Source organism: Trichechus manatus, unplaced genomic scaffold, assembly GCF_000243295.1.
Source record: "Trichechus manatus latirostris isolate Lorelei unplaced genomic scaffold, TriManLat1.0 scaffold00083, whole genome shotgun sequence".
In the NCBI taxonomy this organism is placed as follows: domain Eukaryota; kingdom Metazoa; phylum Chordata; class Mammalia; order Sirenia; family Trichechidae; genus Trichechus; species Trichechus manatus.
The window spans coordinates 3,444,776-3,465,136 of NW_004444019.1; the positions used below are offsets into that span (position 1 = coordinate 3,444,776).

The 20,361-nt window shown below is 36.5% G+C and overlaps 1 protein-coding gene across 1 annotated transcript in view; it reads right to left on the reverse strand.

Annotated features, from left to right (window-relative positions):
- The window catches only part of EYS (eyes shut homolog), a 1,981,143-nt gene that overhangs the window by 1,893,155 nt on the left and 67,627 nt on the right, over window positions 1-20,361 (reverse strand). The window lies entirely within an intron of this gene.

The window sequence follows — 20,361 nt, forward strand, 5'->3', positions numbered from 1 at the left end:
CAGCATAACCCTGATAATCAAAACCAGGTAAAGACACCACAAAAAAAGAAAATTACAGACTAATATCCCTCATGAACATTGACGTAAAAATCCTCAACAAAATTCTAGCCAATAGAATTCAGCAACATATCAAAAAAATAATTCACCATGGTCAAGTGGGATGTATAGCAGGTATGCAGGGATTGTTCAACATTAGAAAATCAATCAGTGTAATCCATCACATAAATAAAACAAAAGACAAGAACCACATGATCTTATCAATCAATGCAGAAAAGGCATTTGACAAAGTCCAACACCCATTCATAATAAAAACTCTCACCAAAATAGGAACAGAAGGGAAATTCCTCAATATAATTAAGCTTATTTATACAAAGCCAACAGCCAACATTATCCTAAATGGAGAGACTTTGAAAGCATTCCCCTTGAGAATGGGAACCAGACAAGGATGCCCTTTATCACCACTATTATTCAACATTGTTCTGGAGGTCCTAGCCAGAGCAATTAGGCTAGAAAAAAAAATAAAGGGCATCCAAATTGGTAGGGAAGAAGTCAAAATATCTCTATTTGCAGATAATATGATCTTATACACAGACAACCCTAAGGAATCCTTAAGAAAACTACTGAAACTAATAGAAGATTTCAGCACAGTTTCAGGATACAAGATGAACATACAAAAATCAGTTGGATTCCTTTACACCACCAAAGAGAACCTCGAAGAGGAAATTACCAAATCAATACCATTTACAGTAGCCCCCAAGAAGACAAAATACTTAGGAATTAATCTAACCAGAGACGTGAAAGATCTATACACAGAAAAATACAAGACACTACTGAAAGAAACTAAAAGAGACCTGCATGAGTGGAAAAACATACCTTGTTCATGGATAGGTAGATTCGACATAGTGAAAATGTCAATTCTACCCAAAGCAATCTACAGATACAATGTAATCCTGACCCAAACGTCCACTAGCATTTTTTAATGAGATGGAGAAACGAATCACCAACTTCATATGGAACGGGAAGAGGCCCCAAATAAACAAAGCATTACTCAAGAAGAACAAAGTGGGAGGCCTTACCCTACCTGATTTTAGAAGCTATTATATCGCCACAGTAGTCAAAACAGCCTGGTTTTGGTACAACAAGAGATACATAGACCAATGGAAAAGAGTTGAGAATCCAGATAAAAGCTCATCCACCTATGAGGAGTTGATCTTTGACAAAGGCCCAAAATCCATTAATTTGGGAAAAGACAGTCTCTTTAACAAATGGTGCTGGCATAACTGGATATCCATTTGCAAAAAACTGAAACAAGACCCATACCTCACACCATGCACAAAAACTAAATCAAAATTGATCAAAGACTTAAATATAAAAGTGAAAATGATAAAGATCATGGAAGAAAAAATAGAGACAAGGCTAGAATCCCTAACACATGGCATAAACACATTAAGAACCATAAGTAACAATGCACAAGCACCAGTAGAGAGACTAGATAACTGCGAGCTCCTAAAAATCAAACACTTATGCTCATCAAAAGACTTCACCAAAGAGTCAAAAGACAACCTACAGACTGGGCAAAAAATTTTGGCTATGACAAATGTGATCAGCGTCTAATCTCCAAAATCTACAAGATACTGCAAAACCTCAACAACAAAAAGACAAATAAACCAATTTAAAAATGGGCAAAGAATATGAACAGACACTTCATGAAAGAAGATATTCAGGCGGCTAACAGACACATGAAGAAATGCTCAAGATCATTAGCCATTAGAGAAATGCAGATCAAAACTACAACGAGATATAATCTCATCCCAACAAAGCCAGCCTTATTCCAAAAAACACAAAATAATAAATGCTGGAGAGGTTGTGGAGAGACTGGAACACTTATACACTGTTGGTGGGAATGTAAAATGGTGCAACCACTTTGGAAATCAATTTGGCACTTCCTTAAAAACCTAGAAATAGAAGTACCATACAATCCAGCTATCCTGCTCCTTGGAATATATCCTAGGGAAATAAGAGCTGTCACACGAATAGATATATGCACACTCATATTCATTGCAGCACTGTTCACAATAACAAAAAGATGGAAACAACCTAGGTGCCCATCAACAGATGAATGGATAAACAAATTATGGTATATCCACACAATGGAATACTACACAACTATAAAGAACAACGATGAAGCCGTGAAACATCATATAACATGGAGGAAGCTGGAACTTATTATGTTGAGTGAATTTAGTCAGTCACAGAAGGACAAATACTGTATAAGACTGCTATTATAAGAACTCAAGATAAGGTTTAAACACAGAAGAAAACATTCTTTGATGGTTACAAGTTTGGGGAGGGAGGGGGAGCACTATTTACTAACTAGATAGTAGAGAAGAATCATCTTAGGCAAAGGGAAGGACAGCACATACTATAGGCGAAGTCAGCACAACTGGACTAAACCAAAGCTAAGAAGTTTCTTGAATACAATCAAATACTTTGAGAGACAGAGTAGCAGGGGTAGGGTTCTGGGGACCATGCTTTCAGGGGACATCTAGGTCAATTGGCATAACAAAGCTTACTAAGTAAATGTTCTACTTCCTACTTTGACGAGTGGCGTCTGGGGTCTTAAAAGCTTGTAAGCGGCCATCTAAGATGCATCAATTGGTCCCAACCACCTGGAGTAAAGCAGAATGAAGAACACCAAAGAGATAAGGAAAGTATTAGCCCAAGAGACAGAAAGGGCCACATAACCAGAGACTTCATCAGCCTGAGACCAGAAGAACTAGATGGTGCCCAGCTACCACCAATGACTGCCCTGACAGGGAACACAACAGAGAGTCCCTGATGGACCAGCAGAAAGATGGGGTGCAGAACTCAAATTCTAGTAAGAAGACCAGACTTAATGGTCTGACTGAGACTGGAGGTACCCCGAAAAGCATGATCCCTGGATTCTCTATCAGCCCAGAACTAAACTCTTCAGACAGGGATTGGACTGGACTGTGGGACATAAAGTGATACTCGTGAGGAGTGTGCCTCTTAGCTCAAGTAGAATCAAGAGACCAAAGGGGCAGCTTCTGTCCAGAGGTGAGATGGGAAGGCAGAGAGTGTTAGGAGCTGGTTGATTGGACATGGGGAATCAGGGATGGAAAGGAGGAGTGTTCTGTTGCAGAATGGGGTGAGCAATTAGGGTTACATAACAAGGTATGTGTAAAATTTTGTACGGGAGACTAACTTGAAATGTAAACTTCATTTAAACTACAACAATTAAAAAAAAGAATAAAATATTATGTATATCAAATGAGATATTAAGCATATCAAGTGAGCAAATTTATTTTAATTTTTAGACTGACATTGATCAGAGTTGTTGAGGGTGGTGTATACTGGCCTCTTTCATTTACCCACAGTTTTGCTCACCAATTTTTGAAGGACATTTTTTAGTAGGCTTCAAGAATGTTAAGTATGTTCATTCTTTTTATTCAGTAATTTCAGGTCTAAGAATTTGTTCTAAAAAAATCTGAAATATATCCAAAGATTTACATTATATCATTATTTATTATAACAAAAATAAACAAGGCTAACATGCAAATAGAAGAATAGTTAAATAAATATATTCATATGATAGAACACTATGTGGCTATTAAATTTCATAATAATTACAGCAAGATTTGCATACTTCTTACTATGACTAGCACTGTTATACGAATTTCCATCTATTAGCTCATTTGAACCTCACATCTTTACTATGATGTAGGTACTGTCATTGAACTCTATTTTTTTTAGACACACAAAAGTTATTATCGAAGTTCACCAGTAAAGTTGGAATTTGACATGAAATCTATGAACATTTCTTATTTCTCTACTTCTCAATCTGTCAACAGGCCAGATGGTGAAATGATCACACCATAGACATAAAATTATTCTCTGTCTTAAACTCCCCCATGTCCTCAAGTCTTTGATAAAATGAATAAAATAATATAAAATATAGAAAACCCTGCAATATTATTAGGAATTCAGAATCACCAAGGAATTTCTGTTAAATATAATGCAATTTAGATCAAACTGCTATAAAAACATCAAAAACTGACACCTTACTACAATGCTGATAAACCCCACTCCTGATGCAGCAATATGAGATTGTGGGTTGTAAATAAAAGATATTCTGGCACAAGACTTCTGGCAACAATTAATTGGAAGGAAAATTACTTGGTGCTGGAGCATAGTGTATATCTGGGAAGATACTACTTGGAATTCCCTTTTAATAACAACTAGAGCTTGGAAACCCTGGTAGCATAGTGGTTAAGTGCTATGGTTGCTAACCAAAAGGTCAGCAATTTAAACCCACCCAGGCGCTTCTTGGAAACTCTATGGGGCAAGTCTACTCTGTCCAATGGGGTTGCTATGGGTCAGAATTGACTCAATGGCAATGGGTTTGGTTTTGTTTGGTTAGATCTCAAAAGCGTTGGAAAGTAGCTTATCCTGCCAGCCTCCAAGATTACTCTACTGGATATACAAAAGGTGAAAATCACAATCACAGCCTGTCAAGAAGAGGAGGGGAAGACACACCGGGCTAGAGAAGCAACAACAGAAACAAAAAAGCCAAAAAATAAAATAAATAAACAAAAAAACAAACCAAAAAAAAAAAAAAGCAAACAAGCAAAAAAATGGGGCTGAAGGAGCCTGCCAGTGGGGGCGGGGTGGACCCCAGTGGCAGTGAGCTAGTGTCTCTCTGGCCAAGCAACCATGATCCATAGGCAAGCAGCAGGGACTGTGTAGAGGTAAAAAGGATGGCAGGTAGGGAAAGCGTGTATTGCTGGTTAGTGGGTGCTCTGTTTCCTGCTGGGAGCTCTGTGGAGTTGTGCTTCCATACTCCCTGTCTGGAGTTCTTTGGCAGCTGTAGCCCAAGATGGCCAGTCCTGGTGGTAGTGAGCTGGTATCTCTCAGGCCAAGTGACCATGGCCCATTGACAAGCGGTGGAGGTCTCATACACGGAAGAAGGGTGTAGGGTGGGAAAATGTGTATCCCTGGTTACCAGGTGCTCAGTCTCCTGCTGGGAGCTCTGTGACGTTGCCTTCCCAGGCTGCCTGTCTGAGTTCTTTGGTGGCTGAAGCCCAAGATGGCAAATCTGGCCATATTAGCTGGTATGGGACCTCCACTCTGTAGCTCTCCTCATTCTTTGTTCTCTGTCAGTTTCTTATTCCATTTGGTGCTTGATCGAGTTCTTTATTCCTTCATTTGGTACTTAGGGTTCAAGAATTGAAGTTTGTATCTGTGTTACTCAGTTTTCCGGGTCTTTGCTGCAGAGGGATGGCATGATGCTTCTGTCTATAGCACCGTGTTGCAGATTTGACATGTTTAACACTAATACTGAAGACCAGACAAGTTGTGGAATGACATCAAGAACATCATACATGAGGAAAGCCAAAGGTCTTTAAAAAAGACAAGAGTGAAAGAAAAGATCAAAATGGATATCAGAAGAGACTCTGAAATTTACTTTTGAATGTAGAGTAGCTACAGCAGATGAAGAAATGATGAAGTGAAAGAGCTGAACAGAATATTTCAAAGGGCAGCTTGAGAAGACAAAGCAAAGTATTATAATGAAATGTGCAAAGACCTGGAGTTAGAAAACCAAAAGCGAAGAACATGCTCAGCATTTTTAAAGCTGAAAGAACTGAAGAAAAAATTCAAGCCTCAAGTTACTATACTGAAAGATTCTATAGGTAAAATATTGAACAACTCAAGGAGCATCAAAACAAGATGGAAGGAATACACAGAGTCACTGTACCAAAAAAGAATTGGTAAATGTTTAGTCATTTCAGGAGGCAGCATATGATCAAGAACCAATGGTACTGAAGGAAAAAGTCCAAGCTATACTGAAGGGTATGGTGAAAAAAAAGGCTCCAGGAACTGACAGAATACTAAGTGAGATGTTTCAACAAACAGATGCAGCACTGGAAGTGCTCACTTGTCTATAACAATGAATTTGGAAGATAGCTACCTGGCCAACCTACTTTAGGAGATCCATAATTGTGCTAATTCCAAATAAAAGTGACCCAATAGAATGCAGAAATTACTGAACAATATCATTAATATCACACACAAATAAAATTTTGCTGAAGTTAATTCAAAAGTGATTACAGCAGTACATTGACAGGAAACTGCCAGAAATTCAAGCCAGATTCAGTAGAGAACCTGGAATGAGGGATATCATTGCTGTTGTCAGATGGATCTTGGCTGAAAGCAGAGAATACCAGAAAGATGTCTACCTGTGTTTTATTGACTATACAAAGACATTTGACTCTGTGAATCAGAACAAATTATGAATAACATTGTGAAGAATGGGAATTCCTGAAACCTTACATGTGCTCATCTGGAACCTGTACATAGGCCAAGAGGCAGTCATTCGAACAGAACAAGGGAATACAGTGTAGTTTAAAATGAGGAAGGCTGTGCATCAGAGTAGTATCCTTTCACTATACTTATCCAATCTGTATGCTGAACAAATAATCTGAGATACTGAACTATATGAAGACAAATAGGGCAATAGGATTGGAAGAAGACTCATTAACAACCTGCGTTATGCAGAAGACACAACCTTGTTTACTGAAAGCAAAAATGACTGAAGATCAAAGACTACAGCCTTCAGTACGGATTACACCTCAACATAAAACAAAAATCCTCACAACTGGACCAATGAGCAACATCATGACAAATGGTGAAAATATTGAAGTTGTCAAGGATTTCATTTTACTTGGATCCACAATCAACACCCATGGAAACAGCAGTCAGGAAATCAAACAACATATTGTATTAGGCAAATCTGCTGCAAAAGACCTCTTTAAAGTGTTAAAAAGCAAAGATATTACTTTGAGGACTAAGGTGCACCTGACCTAAGTCATGGTATTTTCCATTGCCTCATATGCATGCAAAAGCTGGACAATAAATAAGGAAGACCAAAGAAAATATGATGCTTTTAAATTACGGTGTTGAAGAATATTGAATATACCAGGGATTGCCAGAATAATGAACAAATCTGTCTTAGAATAAGTACAGCCAGAGTGCTCCTTGCACATGAGGACGGCAAGACTTCATCTCAAGTGCTTTGGACATGTTACCAGGAGGGACCAGTTCCTGGAGGACATCATGCTTGTTAAAGTAGAGATTCAGCAAAAAAGAGAAAGACCCTCAGCAAAATGGATTGACATAGTGGATGCAACAATGGACTCAAACATAGCAACAATTGTGAGAAGGGTGTAGGACTGGGCAGTGTTTCCTTCTGTTGTACATAGGTTCACTATGAGTCGGAACCAACTTGATGACATCTGACAACAACAGCAATAACAAAAAGAATGATAGGAAAGTGGTAAGATTGCACCCTGTCAAAGGCAGAAGACTTGTGAGATCTGGAGAAACAAAGCAGTCCCATCGAGTTCAGACTCACACATTTCACTCTATTTAATTTTCATTTTAATGGTTGATATCCCTCAGTATCCTTTGCTAAGTACATTTTTTCTTCTATTCCAGTTTTCTTCTTAGGAGACACTACCCAAATCCTAGGAAGACAGCTAATATTTATACATAGATTGTGCCAAAATGAATAACATGTTATTTACAATATTAAACCAAAAACCAAACCCATTACCACTAAGTAGATTCTAACTCATGGCAACCCCATGTGTGTAGAATAGAACTGTACTGCTGTGACCTTTTGGAAGCAGATTGCCAGGTCTCTCTTCTGAGGTGCCTCTGGAAGGGTTCATATTGTCAACCTTTTGGTTAGTACTCCAGTGCTTAATGGTTTGCATTACTGAGGTACTCCTATTGACAATATTAGCTGCTCTGCTTTTCTTCAGAGGATTTTTTTCTTTTCTGACTGTTGAAAATAGTATAATATCTGTCTTAAATACATGTTTGTTACCATGAGAGTAATATACTATAGGAGGAAATATTCATATGAGTTGAGAAAATCTTGCTCAGATTGTGTTCATGATCCCATGCTCTCCTGAAAATAAATTTTATTAGATAAAATGATCAAATTATCTCTAAATGCACATATGTATCACAAAGGCCATGAAATATGAAGTCACAGTAAGTTTTGAAAAGTTGAGCTAGCAATTTCAGTAATAATGGACTTCTATTTTAAGCTTAAACATATGATGAAATTAACTCCATTTGGCAATTCTCTTAGCCCATTTGAATTTTCAAAGTTCAAATGTAAATCTTTTATAAGGCTGACCAAGGAGTCTCAGGGTGACATAAACGTTTAAAAATGCAGCTACTAGCCTAAAGATTGGGGATTCCTTCGAAAGAAAGGCCTGGTGATCCACTTCTGAAAGGTCACAGCCATAAACACCCTATGGAGTGCAGTTCTACTCTGCAACACGTGAGGTTGCCATGAATTGGAATCAACTCCGTGCCAACTAGTTTGATTTTGTTTTTCTATAAGGCTTGCACTTGGCATATAGAACAAATATCTCAGAGGCAAGATGGTGTTATAATCTGTATTTTTTAAATTGGAATATAACAAAGAAAAAGCTTTATAAGATTTCTTCTGGAAATCAACAAAACATCCAATAATAATGGCATATTCCAAACAGTTAATTAAAATCTTCAGCTAAGTAGACAAATATTGCTCAACACTATAAACAGAGCATAAAAGGAATTTTTGATTATTTTTAGAGTAAGGATTAATATTTTCATAAGACCTTATCACAATAGCAATTTTATGAATAGGATTTTTATCCGAAGTTAATTTTTTGTCTAATAAACATGAAATTATTATGTACTATATATTCTTCTGGAGCCCTGGTGGTGCAGTCGTTAAGAGCTCAGCTGCTAACCAAAAGATTGGCAGTTTGAATCTACCAGCTGCTACTTGGAAACACTATGGGGCATTTCTGCTACTCTGTCCTATAGGGTTGCTGTGAGTCAGAATGGACTGGACAGCAACAGGTTTGTTTTTGTTTTTTCAAAGTATGTTCTTCTAGGCACTCGAGATAAAATAATGAATAAAACAGATAAAAATCCATTCCTTCATTGAAACTTTATTCCATTGAGAGAACACAGAAACTAATAACACTAATAACAACAATAGCACTACTTCTTCATTTCCTTTCTCTTCCTCCTCCTCCTCCTCTTCTTCCTCTTCTTTTTCTTAATCTTATTGTTATTGTTATTATTACATTAGATAGTAGGTTAGATGGTGACAAGAGTTACAAAACAATAATGATAAAGAAGAAAAGAGGATGGATAGTGTTCACATGGGAATATATAGTTCATTTTTACATAATGTGGACCGGCAAAGCCTAACTGCAGAACAATAAGGTCAGTATGACTGCAGAAGAGTGAGAGTAGGAGTAGAAGGCAAAATATGAAGTCAGGGAGGGAACGAGGCCAGAGCAAGTAGGTCCTTCGCGTATCGTATAAAGACTCCTGCTCCTAGTGCTATAGGAAGCTTATAGGTGAAGGAGGTTGAGCAAACTGATACGATTTGACTCACATTTAAACAGATTCTTTTGGCTGCTGTTGGAGGCAATGATTAGTTAAGAGACTATTACATTAAATCAGGCTAATGATGATGGCATTTACGGAAGCAATGAAAGTGGTGAAAAGTGGTAAGGTTTTACTTAAATTTTGTTGATAGGCAACAGGATTTTCTGAGGCACTGAGTTTGGATATAAGAGAAGAGAGAAGTTAAGGATGACTGCAAGGTTTTGCCTTGAGCAACTTAAGAGCTAGACTGACCATAATTAAAGTAGGAGTGAGGGAAATAGACTATCGGGTGTTTGGAGGCATGTCGGGTTTAAGACACTAACGGAAATTCAAGAAAAAATATCAAGCAAGCAGTTGAATGTAAAAGTTTGGAATCCATGGTAAAAGTCTGCACTGTAGATAAATATGTGAGAGTTCTCAGTTATGAATCGTTCTTGAAGACATGAGACTGGACAAGAATACCAAGGGAATGAGAATAGAGAAGAGATGAATTCCAGAATCTGTAATTCCCCTCCATCCAGTGTCAAGAATTTGGGGAGATGAAAAAGAAACAAAAAAGGACACTATGTTGGAGGGGTCAGTTACCTAATTAGAAACAAGTGAAGGTAATGTTTCAAAGAGGAGGAAAGTGTCAGTTGCTAGAGTGTCAGTTCTTTCACCTGTAATATAAGGCATTGGAACTTCACTCAATGAGCTCTACAGTGATTCTGCGTCTAACATTTGATAAGTATTACTAAGGTATATAATTCAAAAGGAGTAGAGTGATTCAACAAGATTGCATTTTCCTGGACATTTGTTTTTAGCGCTATAAATTTGTAACTAAAAGAATGTTTAAGCTTGGAAAAATCCTGGAAATAATTAAATCATGTCCAAATTCATCATATTAGAGATGAAAGTAATAATATTCAGGTTCAGTGACTATGAAATATCTCAAAACATGAGTCAGTTTACAGACTATTGGGACAGATTGATTACATTTTCTAAAGGCAAAAAAAAAAAAAAAAGGTGTATTTCAGGAGTTGCTAATGAGACGATGACTTTATAAAGATATTTCCTAACAAAAATGGATACCAGAGTGAGCCTCATAATGACTTGTAAAATTAGAAAACGCACTTACTTTTTACTTTAAATAAATCCAGATTTGTCTCTACAATTTATTTCATTTACTTTTAATTCTTGTTTTGGCCCAGAGAAAAACTTAGAGTTGAAAAGCCACGTTTTGTTTTAATTTGACAATGACACTTGAAATATGAATTGCACCTCCTCTTCAAATCAGTTCAGTGGTTTAGACAATGACATCACAGGCCTCTGTTTCCCACTGTCTTAGTCACATCTCCTTTTGAACATCAGACTTGCAGCTTAAACTTGGTTGATCTTATGATCTTCTCTGGTAAACCTGGCCTTTTTAAGAACATGGTACTTCAGAGAAAATGAAAAACGGCCAAGCGGTTGCGGTGAGTGGTACTGGATGAAGCCTACCTTCCTTAAGCGTTGTGGACCTTGTTGAGGACATCAGCCATTATTCAGAGATGGTGGGAAGCACCAAGCACAGTCACGTAATATTTTGAGGAGCAATATTAAAAAAAAAAGTATCATGGGAAATTTCCAAATTTTGCATAAAATTTAAAAACAAAAAAGGAAACTCACTTAAAAATGTATCATGTGTAAGAGTTTGCTTAGAGCCTAGTTTCTCTCCCATTATACCCATCTCCTGAATGATGAACATGCTACCACAAACATTGGCACATGCCACTGCTTACATCTGAAATGTCCTCTTTATATGAAAAGTATGGCAATAGTTTAAGACTTAGCTTATATCCTTAATTTTCTTTGAAGATCTGTTTTATCTCATTCTAAACAAAAATCTTTTTTCTTTTCTGTACTCTTGTAACCTAATTATCTCTACCATTTATGATATAATTAATATTTGCTACACATAGACTCTTGAGGTCAGAAGGGCTAATGTTCTGCAAGGATTTTATTTTGCATTGCTGCTGGGTCAGTAACTTGAATAATGAATGGATGAATAAATTAAACATCACATCAGAAACTACAGTTACTAAATTTTGTGTTCAAAGAACAGAATTTCTCACTGATTTAAGGGAAAGGAGAAAGACAAATTCTCATACTGAATGTGATTCATTAACTGGTTACAGGGCTCTAAAACAGAAAATATCAATATTTTTTAAATGTTACTATTACGATTAAGTGTAGCCTTTATGACACAGTTTAAATGAAATACCAGTGCAGGTTTAATTATTTATGAAGATAAAGCATTTTTTAGAATTTAAAGGTATTCCTGTAAGACAAAGACCGGTATGGATCACAATTTCCTGTTTGATGTTTATTAGTTTTATTTTCAGTTTTCTCAATTTAGTTACTTTACAGATCTGAATATAAAATGTAATATTGTTTAATAATAAGATATCCAAAAGCTCAGAGAAGAAAGAAGTCTACATGAGCCACAAACTCATCTACCCTGAGACCCGAACTAGATGGTGTCCAGCTATAACCACTGATGAATTTGACAGGGGTCACAATAGATGGTCCTGGATAGAATGGGAGAAAAATGTGGAGCAGAACTCAAATTCTTATTAAAAAAAAAAAAGACAGACAAACTGAAACAGTAGAGAACAGAGGACTCCCTGAGACTATTGCCCTGAGACACTCTTTAAACCTAGGACTGAGCCTATCCCGAGATCACCTTTTAGCAAAATAGCAGAGTGGCACACAAAATAAAGGATATTGCCCACAAGATTGGTGTTCTATTTAAAAACCATCAGTATGATAGCAAAAGGTTAACAATTACTCAAAAACAAAGATGAGAAGATAAGAGGGCAGGGAAACTAGAATACTGGAAATGGAACAAACAACACAATTAAAGAGAATATTGACACATTGTGATAAATGCAAAAAAAAAGTAACACTGTTTAAAAGTGGATATATCTCACTATAATCCAAAAATCAAAAAAAAAAATCAAAGAACATAATTATGCAAACACTTTTACAATCACTGATACAATGACTAAAAAAGAGAAATGGGGGGAAAGATTAAATTGTTGACCTGATGGAAAATTACATCAAGGGTAAATGACATCTCACAACATTACTTCTTACAATTACATGTGAACCTACTATTTCAAAATAAAAATTTAAAGATATTAGCACACTGAAGATTGCAACATATCAAAAATACATTATAATCAAAAACACAAGAAGAGACTAAAAGCAAAGAAAACTATCAACGCAACTGGCCACATTACCAAATTGATGAAACAAAATCATAGGATCAACTATGTCATGCAGGAAAAAATTGTATCTAATAAAATTTTATATACTATAAATATAAAAAGCCAGAACATTAGGAATGAAAGGGAAACCCTAAACTTGGTAATGGTTATTTACCATCAACAAACAACACATATCATTTTTAATTGAGAAACATTACAAGCATTCTTTAAAATCAGGAGCAAGAGAAAGGAGTCTGTAATCACGGCATTAATTCAGTTTTGTACTAAAAAATCTCAGCCAGCTCAATATGATGAAAAAAAAATGACATTATTGTTGTCTATTCAGGACTTCCTGGCACGTTAATGCCAGAGTAGAAATTGGTAAAGGAATCAGATCAATACCTTGCCACAATTGTAATCCATTTGTGATACAGTAGTGTTCCACTGCAAATGGTGGAGAAACCCTCTTCTATATTGTAAGTCCATGTAGGAAAACAGTCTTTTAGAAGAAACTGATAATCAAGCTTGTTGGATAAAATATCAGTATTCAAAACACATTTCCTATATGCCTGCTGCAAACAATTAGAAAAAAGGATGTTCCAGATAAGTATGAAGATAATTATAAATTCATATTGCAGACCAAATTTTTTTTCTAAATAAATACACAAAGATTGAAGATATAACATTTTATAGAAACCATTCTCACCAAACTAATCTACAATTTCAATGAATTTTTAATCAAAACACTACAATTTGATGCTTAAAATCATATGGAAAAGCAGAGCCAAAAAGAGTCAAGAAAGACAATTTTGTACCAAGCAAGGGAGAAGATAGGTCTTATCAAGTATCTAGACACATAAACCTTATAAATATTCAATATTTAAGAACGTATGGTATTTTGGTGTAATTGGCTAAAAGATCAATGGCAGAATAGAGAACCCATTTATAAAGATAAATAATGATTTATTTTTCTTTACCATTTTCCTTTCATTTGTACTACAGTTGAAAATTTTGAGAATGATTTTACTGAGTTTATCCAACTCTGCTGCTTTACTGAAATGGTATATAATGGATAATTTATTTCAAAATAATAAAGCAATGTATCAACAACTGCAATTATGAGTGTGTTCAGTGTCAGAAGTTAATTACAGGGTTAAAGAGAGAAAAACGTACGTTAGTTTTATTTATAATGGTTATTTAAAACTGTTTCGTGTTTGAATATTTGCAAATCATGCATGAGCATTAAATCTTAGATGATAATTGAGAAAAGTAGAAGAAAATATGGGTTTTTGAAATATGCAATTTCTTCTATATATTGTTTTTACAGGGAAATCAGTTTATTTGATTTTTATTTCTACAGATATAACGGGAAATTGAGAAAATGAAGAAATTGACTTAGATTGGTTACTATAGGTATTTAGGTATAGAATTTACTTTATCCACAGGATACTGTATTAAAATATTACTGTAATTTAAATCTTAAAGAAGACTTCATACATTCTTACATAATAACTGTATAGATACAATATGGCTTGGTATATATAACTGATATAAAATATTTTCAGGTGTAGAGAATTTCTCCATGTTGTTACTGTAATGGGTTAATTCTTTCAATGTCTCCTTTTTGTAACCTTTGATAAAACAGTCTCTGACATTATCCATTCTGTCAAATTCAAGTTTGTCTTTTAATTTAAACATTCACTTTTGGGGATATTTCTCACTTTCTGGCTCTTATATGTGTAGTCACAGTTTCAACCCCTTCTTGCTCAGTTCCTACTTCTATGTTTTAATTTAAATTAATTCAACAAACATCCATAAATAGAGAAGTATAAGAAGTTCTGTGATGCAGCTATCTCTAAAGTGTTAAGGAGACAAATGAGTGAGCAGTTTATAGAAGCTGCAGAAATACAAAGAGAAAGGGTGACATTAGAGGGTGAATAGGAACTTGTCAGGCAGACAAGGAATGAGTACTCCAGGTAGAGGGGACAGCATTGTGAAGGTCAAAGAGCTTTTCCAGTGGATGGAATTTTCGGAAAAATGATGAATAGTTCAATGTAGATAACACACATATCCAAAATGTACATAAGTCAGTAGGAGGAATGAAGGATTACAGATGAGCTTAAAATAAGGATGCATTTATGGTCCTAATGGTCTTTTAAGTAATTGTTCAAGTATGCATTTTACTCTATACTGGTGACTTTTAAGCAATATTCTTTGGAATATGGATACAAGTTTCCAAGATGAAATAAGTTTGAGATATACTTGCTGGATTCTATATCACATGCCTACTTCCACCACATCTTGAATATTTACTATGCATGCTAGTGTATTAAAAACCTGGAAGTACCTTAGTAAAAGAAACCTTTGGCTTTTTTTTAACACAGGATATTCTAAACTTTACAAAAATCAAAATTTCCCTCATTCAGAATATCAGTTGTAATATAAAGAAGAAAAATCCAGGGACTGAACATATAGAATATTCTTTCTATAATTTATGGAATACATGTAATTTTCTCTCTTCTCTAATGAGCCTTTCCCACATTTCCTCCAAAAAGATCCTTTTCAAGCTTATACCTAATGTAAAAACCTTACTTGTACTCAGATTACATACTAGTACACTGGAAAAGAGTTTGAAGTGTGTCATAAAGTATCTTCAGAAATTTTCTTCTATATGGCTCATGACATTATTTTACATTTATTTGTTTCACAGGGACGACAGAGGACTACCTAAGGAAAATGTCTTATTCATCTATGTAGCCAGAAAATACGGCGAAGTGTTTGGCATACTTTAGGAGCTAAATACATGCTTTTGAAGGAATGATAACATTAATTGATTAACTTACTAAGGGTTTGATTTCTCAAGTTTTCTGAGCCAAGTAGCAGTAAGAAATGTTTCTTTTGCTGGCACTATTTCTTGACACATACAACTTCTTTTTTGTTTGTTTCAATGATTAATACCTATATAGAATAAGATTTAAATTTTCTACAAAATTTATTAATCCTTCCTTATAGCACTTTAGCGTTTATACTTTTATATTTTATACATCTCAAACAATTATATTTTATGAGGAACTTTCACTCTACTATATTTGCATAGTATGTTTTGACACTATATTTATCTGTTATAATGTTGTTGTTAGGTGCCATCGAGTCAGTTCCAACTCGTAGCAACTGTATGGACAACAGAACGAAACACGGCTCGGTCTTGCACCATCTTCACAATCGTTGTTATGCTTGAGCACATTGTTGCAGCCACGGTATCAAATCATCTCATTGAGGATCTTCCTCTTTTTCTCTGACCCTCTACTTCACCAAGAATGATGCCCTTCTCAAGGGACTGATCCCTCCTGATAACATGTCTGTTATATATGTTATAGTTCTGTTATATTTAAGATTGTCCATGAAAGATTTCTTCAAGCTTCTAAAATTCTAATCAGAAAACATAGTATGAAAAAGACCCTATTTTAGAAATCATGAATCCCATGAGATGGAATCACAAAACCTCTCCAGGATTTATAAAATGAACTAAAGCAATTTGGTCCTTCAGCTGTTCTGCATGCTGGCAAACAATTGCAGATCTAAACTATATAAATTGTGATATGCTTTAAATGTTTGAAAGATTTCGTTGCTATAATGATAATGGAAGATATCATGAGGAGCACTTTTAATTTTCTTTAACACCATTTAAATATGGTATCTATGAAATAAGCTAAACAAAATTAACATAAAAACATAGAACTATCAATCTGTAAAGGACTAAACATACATCTAGCCCAAATTCTCTTGGTTTTTCAGAGGAGGGCACTGAGACTCAAGAAATAATTGACCTTTGCAAGGACATCCAGAAATCCTATCTCCTGAATCCAGGTCAGGCATATCCAGGATCAACCCAGCAAGGCCAGGGCAGAAGTCACATATGAGGCCATTAAATTTGCTTGAAGGACTAAATGTCACTTCTTTTAGAACTGTCCTTACTAACATTCTTTTACATGATGTAATTTTCTCCCAAATACTACTCTTCTGTAACTGAAATATTATTTTTTTCTCATGTAGACTGTAAAAATTTGTTATTATTTTATTTTCTTTTTGGTCTTTTTTTTAATCAAGGAAAGAGCAATATATCTTATGAAACTAACAGCTCTGTTCAGACAGGGACCCTAGATCTCTGTTCCCCACTATAACTCTATCACTAATGCCTAGAAAAAACATGATAGGAACTCAACAAATATTAATGAAATGGAATAATTGAACGAATGGAGCATCTATATACTCAGAATCAATTTGATTTTTCTTAAGGTTTACAATAAAAATATAACAAGCAAAAATATGTCTTGTTTTATGAAAACTATGATTACTTTGTATTTTCTTCTTATAAGACTATAATCTTCCCAGTCATTAGGGACCTTTGTCTATGGGGCATCCTAGCTCAACATTTCTCGCAGCTGTTTATTAAGAACACCCAGTGTTCTACTCTTTATCTCCATCCATCTCAGACTTATTAATTTAGTTTATATGGGCTCAGATTCTATATTTTGAAAAATTCTCCCTAGTGATTCTTATACGTTGTAATATTTAAGAACTCAAGCTTCTTGCTCACCTTATGGTAGAGCTACTTATGACTTTGTACTGATATAAATTGCTATTTTGTATCAATTCTGAAAATGACAGTAAAAATAGGTATGTTCCTCACTATTAAGAATGTTAATCTAATACGCCCACTCCTCACTTGTTGGCATGGTTAGGTTCCAAAGAACAGGTCGTTATGCAAAAATAAGCATTATGCAAAAGTGGAGGATGACCATATCAGATCACAAAATGGAAGAATGACAACATCATTACATAACTGCCAAACTAGGGAAAATCATGATCCAGCCAAACTGACACATAACCTTAACCGTAGCAGCCAGAGTTACTCTTGCCTTATACCTTGGCATTCATTAATGCCAGATGTAGATCGTTAATGGGCAAAATAGTTGGATAGAAGATTTTTTACTATTTTAAATGTGAAATGTTTGATATTGAGAGTGTAGATAAGTGAGGAGTAGGTGTATAAGTCTAAGTTAACTGTTGAAGTTGGAAGTTCATCTCCATGTTAATTTCTGAAACTTTTTCTTTGTTTTCATTAGAACAGAAGAGCATTTTTAATAGTTAATCTAAGCTACAGGGACTAAGTAACAGTAACAATAGAAACAATAGACTTTAATAGCATTCATCAAAGCATGATTCAGTGGTTAAAAGTAAGGATTCCAGTGTCTGTGTTCGAAATTTAATGAATGCAGCTTCATAAGAAAGCTACTAATTCCAAACACAGTGCTGAAAATTGCTGTTCAAGGAGCCATACTAATATTTTTCTTTAGACCTACACGTTCTCATTGTACACTAGAGTCACTCTTCTTCATTATATTCTCAATTTACTTGTTTTTATTAATTTCAGACTCAATTTTAAAAAGTTTATAGTGAATAAATCTTTCTACACTAAATTTTGACTTTTAGGATTTAAAATGCAATGCCTACTGTCAATTTTAAACAGCTATGGAATGGTACTCAGAATAAAAAGATGATTTAAATGATTTACCCTATACCTCCTCCTTTGCAAAAAACTGAATTATATAAAGGGAACATAAACAAATGGTATTTATTTTGCCAGAGTACCTGAGTGGTGCAAACACTTAAAGCTTTCAGTTGCTAACAGTAAGGTTGTCGGTTCGAATTCACCCAGAGGCACCTTGGAAGAAAGGTCTGGTGATTTACTTCTGAAAAATAAGCCACTAAAAACCCTAAGAAGTGGAGGCATGTTCAACATGGCAGACTAGTTAGACACTTCCTATATCCCTCTTACAACAAAGACCTGGAAAAACAAGTGATTTGATTCTATGTGAGTATCTGACAGCCCTGAACAAGGCAAGGTTAAGAAATCCATCTGAGTCATACCAGAGAGGAAGACCGTTTGGAAGAGGTGAGGAGGGCTAGAGCCATGGTGGCAACCCTGTGGAGACACAACCATGCTGGGCTGCGGTGGAGCAGGCAGACAGCTGTGCTGTGCATGTGCTCGAGGGGCAGTTTACACATCGAGAGAGACCCGGCAGCAGAGATTCTGCTTGGACTCTCCAAACCAGTGAAGAGAAGCTCCCAAGAGGCTAGGATAAGTACATGTGCGCACCCTATCACGGCAAGTTAAAAAAAAAAAGAAAAAAGCCCATTTGGGAAAAACCTCTCTCCTTTTACCTCCAACCTCTACGCTCTGCACTGGATTTGGGAAAAACCTCTCTCCCTTTTACCTCCTACCTCTGCGCTCTCCACCAGATCCCCTACCACAGCCGGAGTCCAGTGCCTGCACCAATCACCCATGCCTCTCTAGGAATGGGGGTGAGAGCCTGAATCACACACTTGGTAATCGACTGCCTGCACACCTGAGCTGATCCCATATGGGAAATTTTAAAGAACTCTGGCGTGCACATTCTTAGTTACAGAACTAACTACCTGGTGACAGGACATTAGAGATCAAAAGGTGTCAAAAATCAAACTAGTGCACACTAACAGCCTATTTGGGCATATCAAAACAAAACAAAATAGAGTTCTGGCAAAATGGCTCTCTAGGGAGAAATACCACGCCGTCCCTCCACAGCAAAGATCCGAAAAACTAAGCCAAAAAGAGAATACAATAATCCTGAAACCCTAAAACATCAAATGAAGAGATAAAGAACTCAGCCAAGCACCAAATGGAATGAGAAAACTGACAGAGAAAGGAGAGCGAGGAGAGATTCATGCAGAGGTCCCCTACCAGCTAATGCAGTGCAGATCCACCATCTTGGACTCCTACCAGAGACCAGCAAACGGGGGTACAAGAAAGCAGCCTCTCGGAGAATCCAGTGGGAAACAAAACAACCAGTAATTTGCAGTGTGTGCTTTTCCACCCCCCACACCTATTTGCCCCAGCTCGGCCTCCTCTGCTTCCCACGGCCACGGTCTCTTGATCGGGAAGTGTGGCTGCTTGGAATAGACACACCCAAGTGGGCGGCTGTCTGGGTGCCTTTTGTTGGCTGCTAGTGTTGCTTTTTTTTTCCTGCTTCTTTTCATTTCTCACTTGCCTCTCGCCACCTCTCCCTCTTTTCACTCGAGTGCCTGGCTCCGTGCGCCACCTTTGCTTCTTCCTGAAGGCTGCAGAGCACTGGCAATTTGTGATATATGCTTTCCCACTCTCCACCCTTCTTCACCCACACTCAGCCTCCTCTGCTTCCCGCGGACACAGTCTCTTGTCCAGAAGCACCAGGCCACACTAGCTGGCTCTCTGAGTGCCATTTGTTGGCTGCTGGTGTTGCTTTTTTTTTCTGCTCCTTTTGATTTCTTGCTTGCCTCTCGCCACTCCCAGTCCTTTTGCTTGAGTGCCTGGCTCCGTGTGCCATCTTTGCTTTTTCATGAGGGGATACGGAGCTCCATTCGAGTGTGGAGCTGCTTCCCAGTCTGGGCTACTGTGCTGGTGGGATCCCGGGGCTTTTGTTCATTTGTTCGTTTTAAATTGTTTGTTTGTTTTCTTTGCCTTTTCTTAACTTGGGAGCCCTTTCTGGCCAGGCAGAGCTGTGTGGCAAGGAAATCCCCTTCAGCTTTCACAGACATGCAGAGGGATCCCTGAGAGCATTTCTTTTTTTGT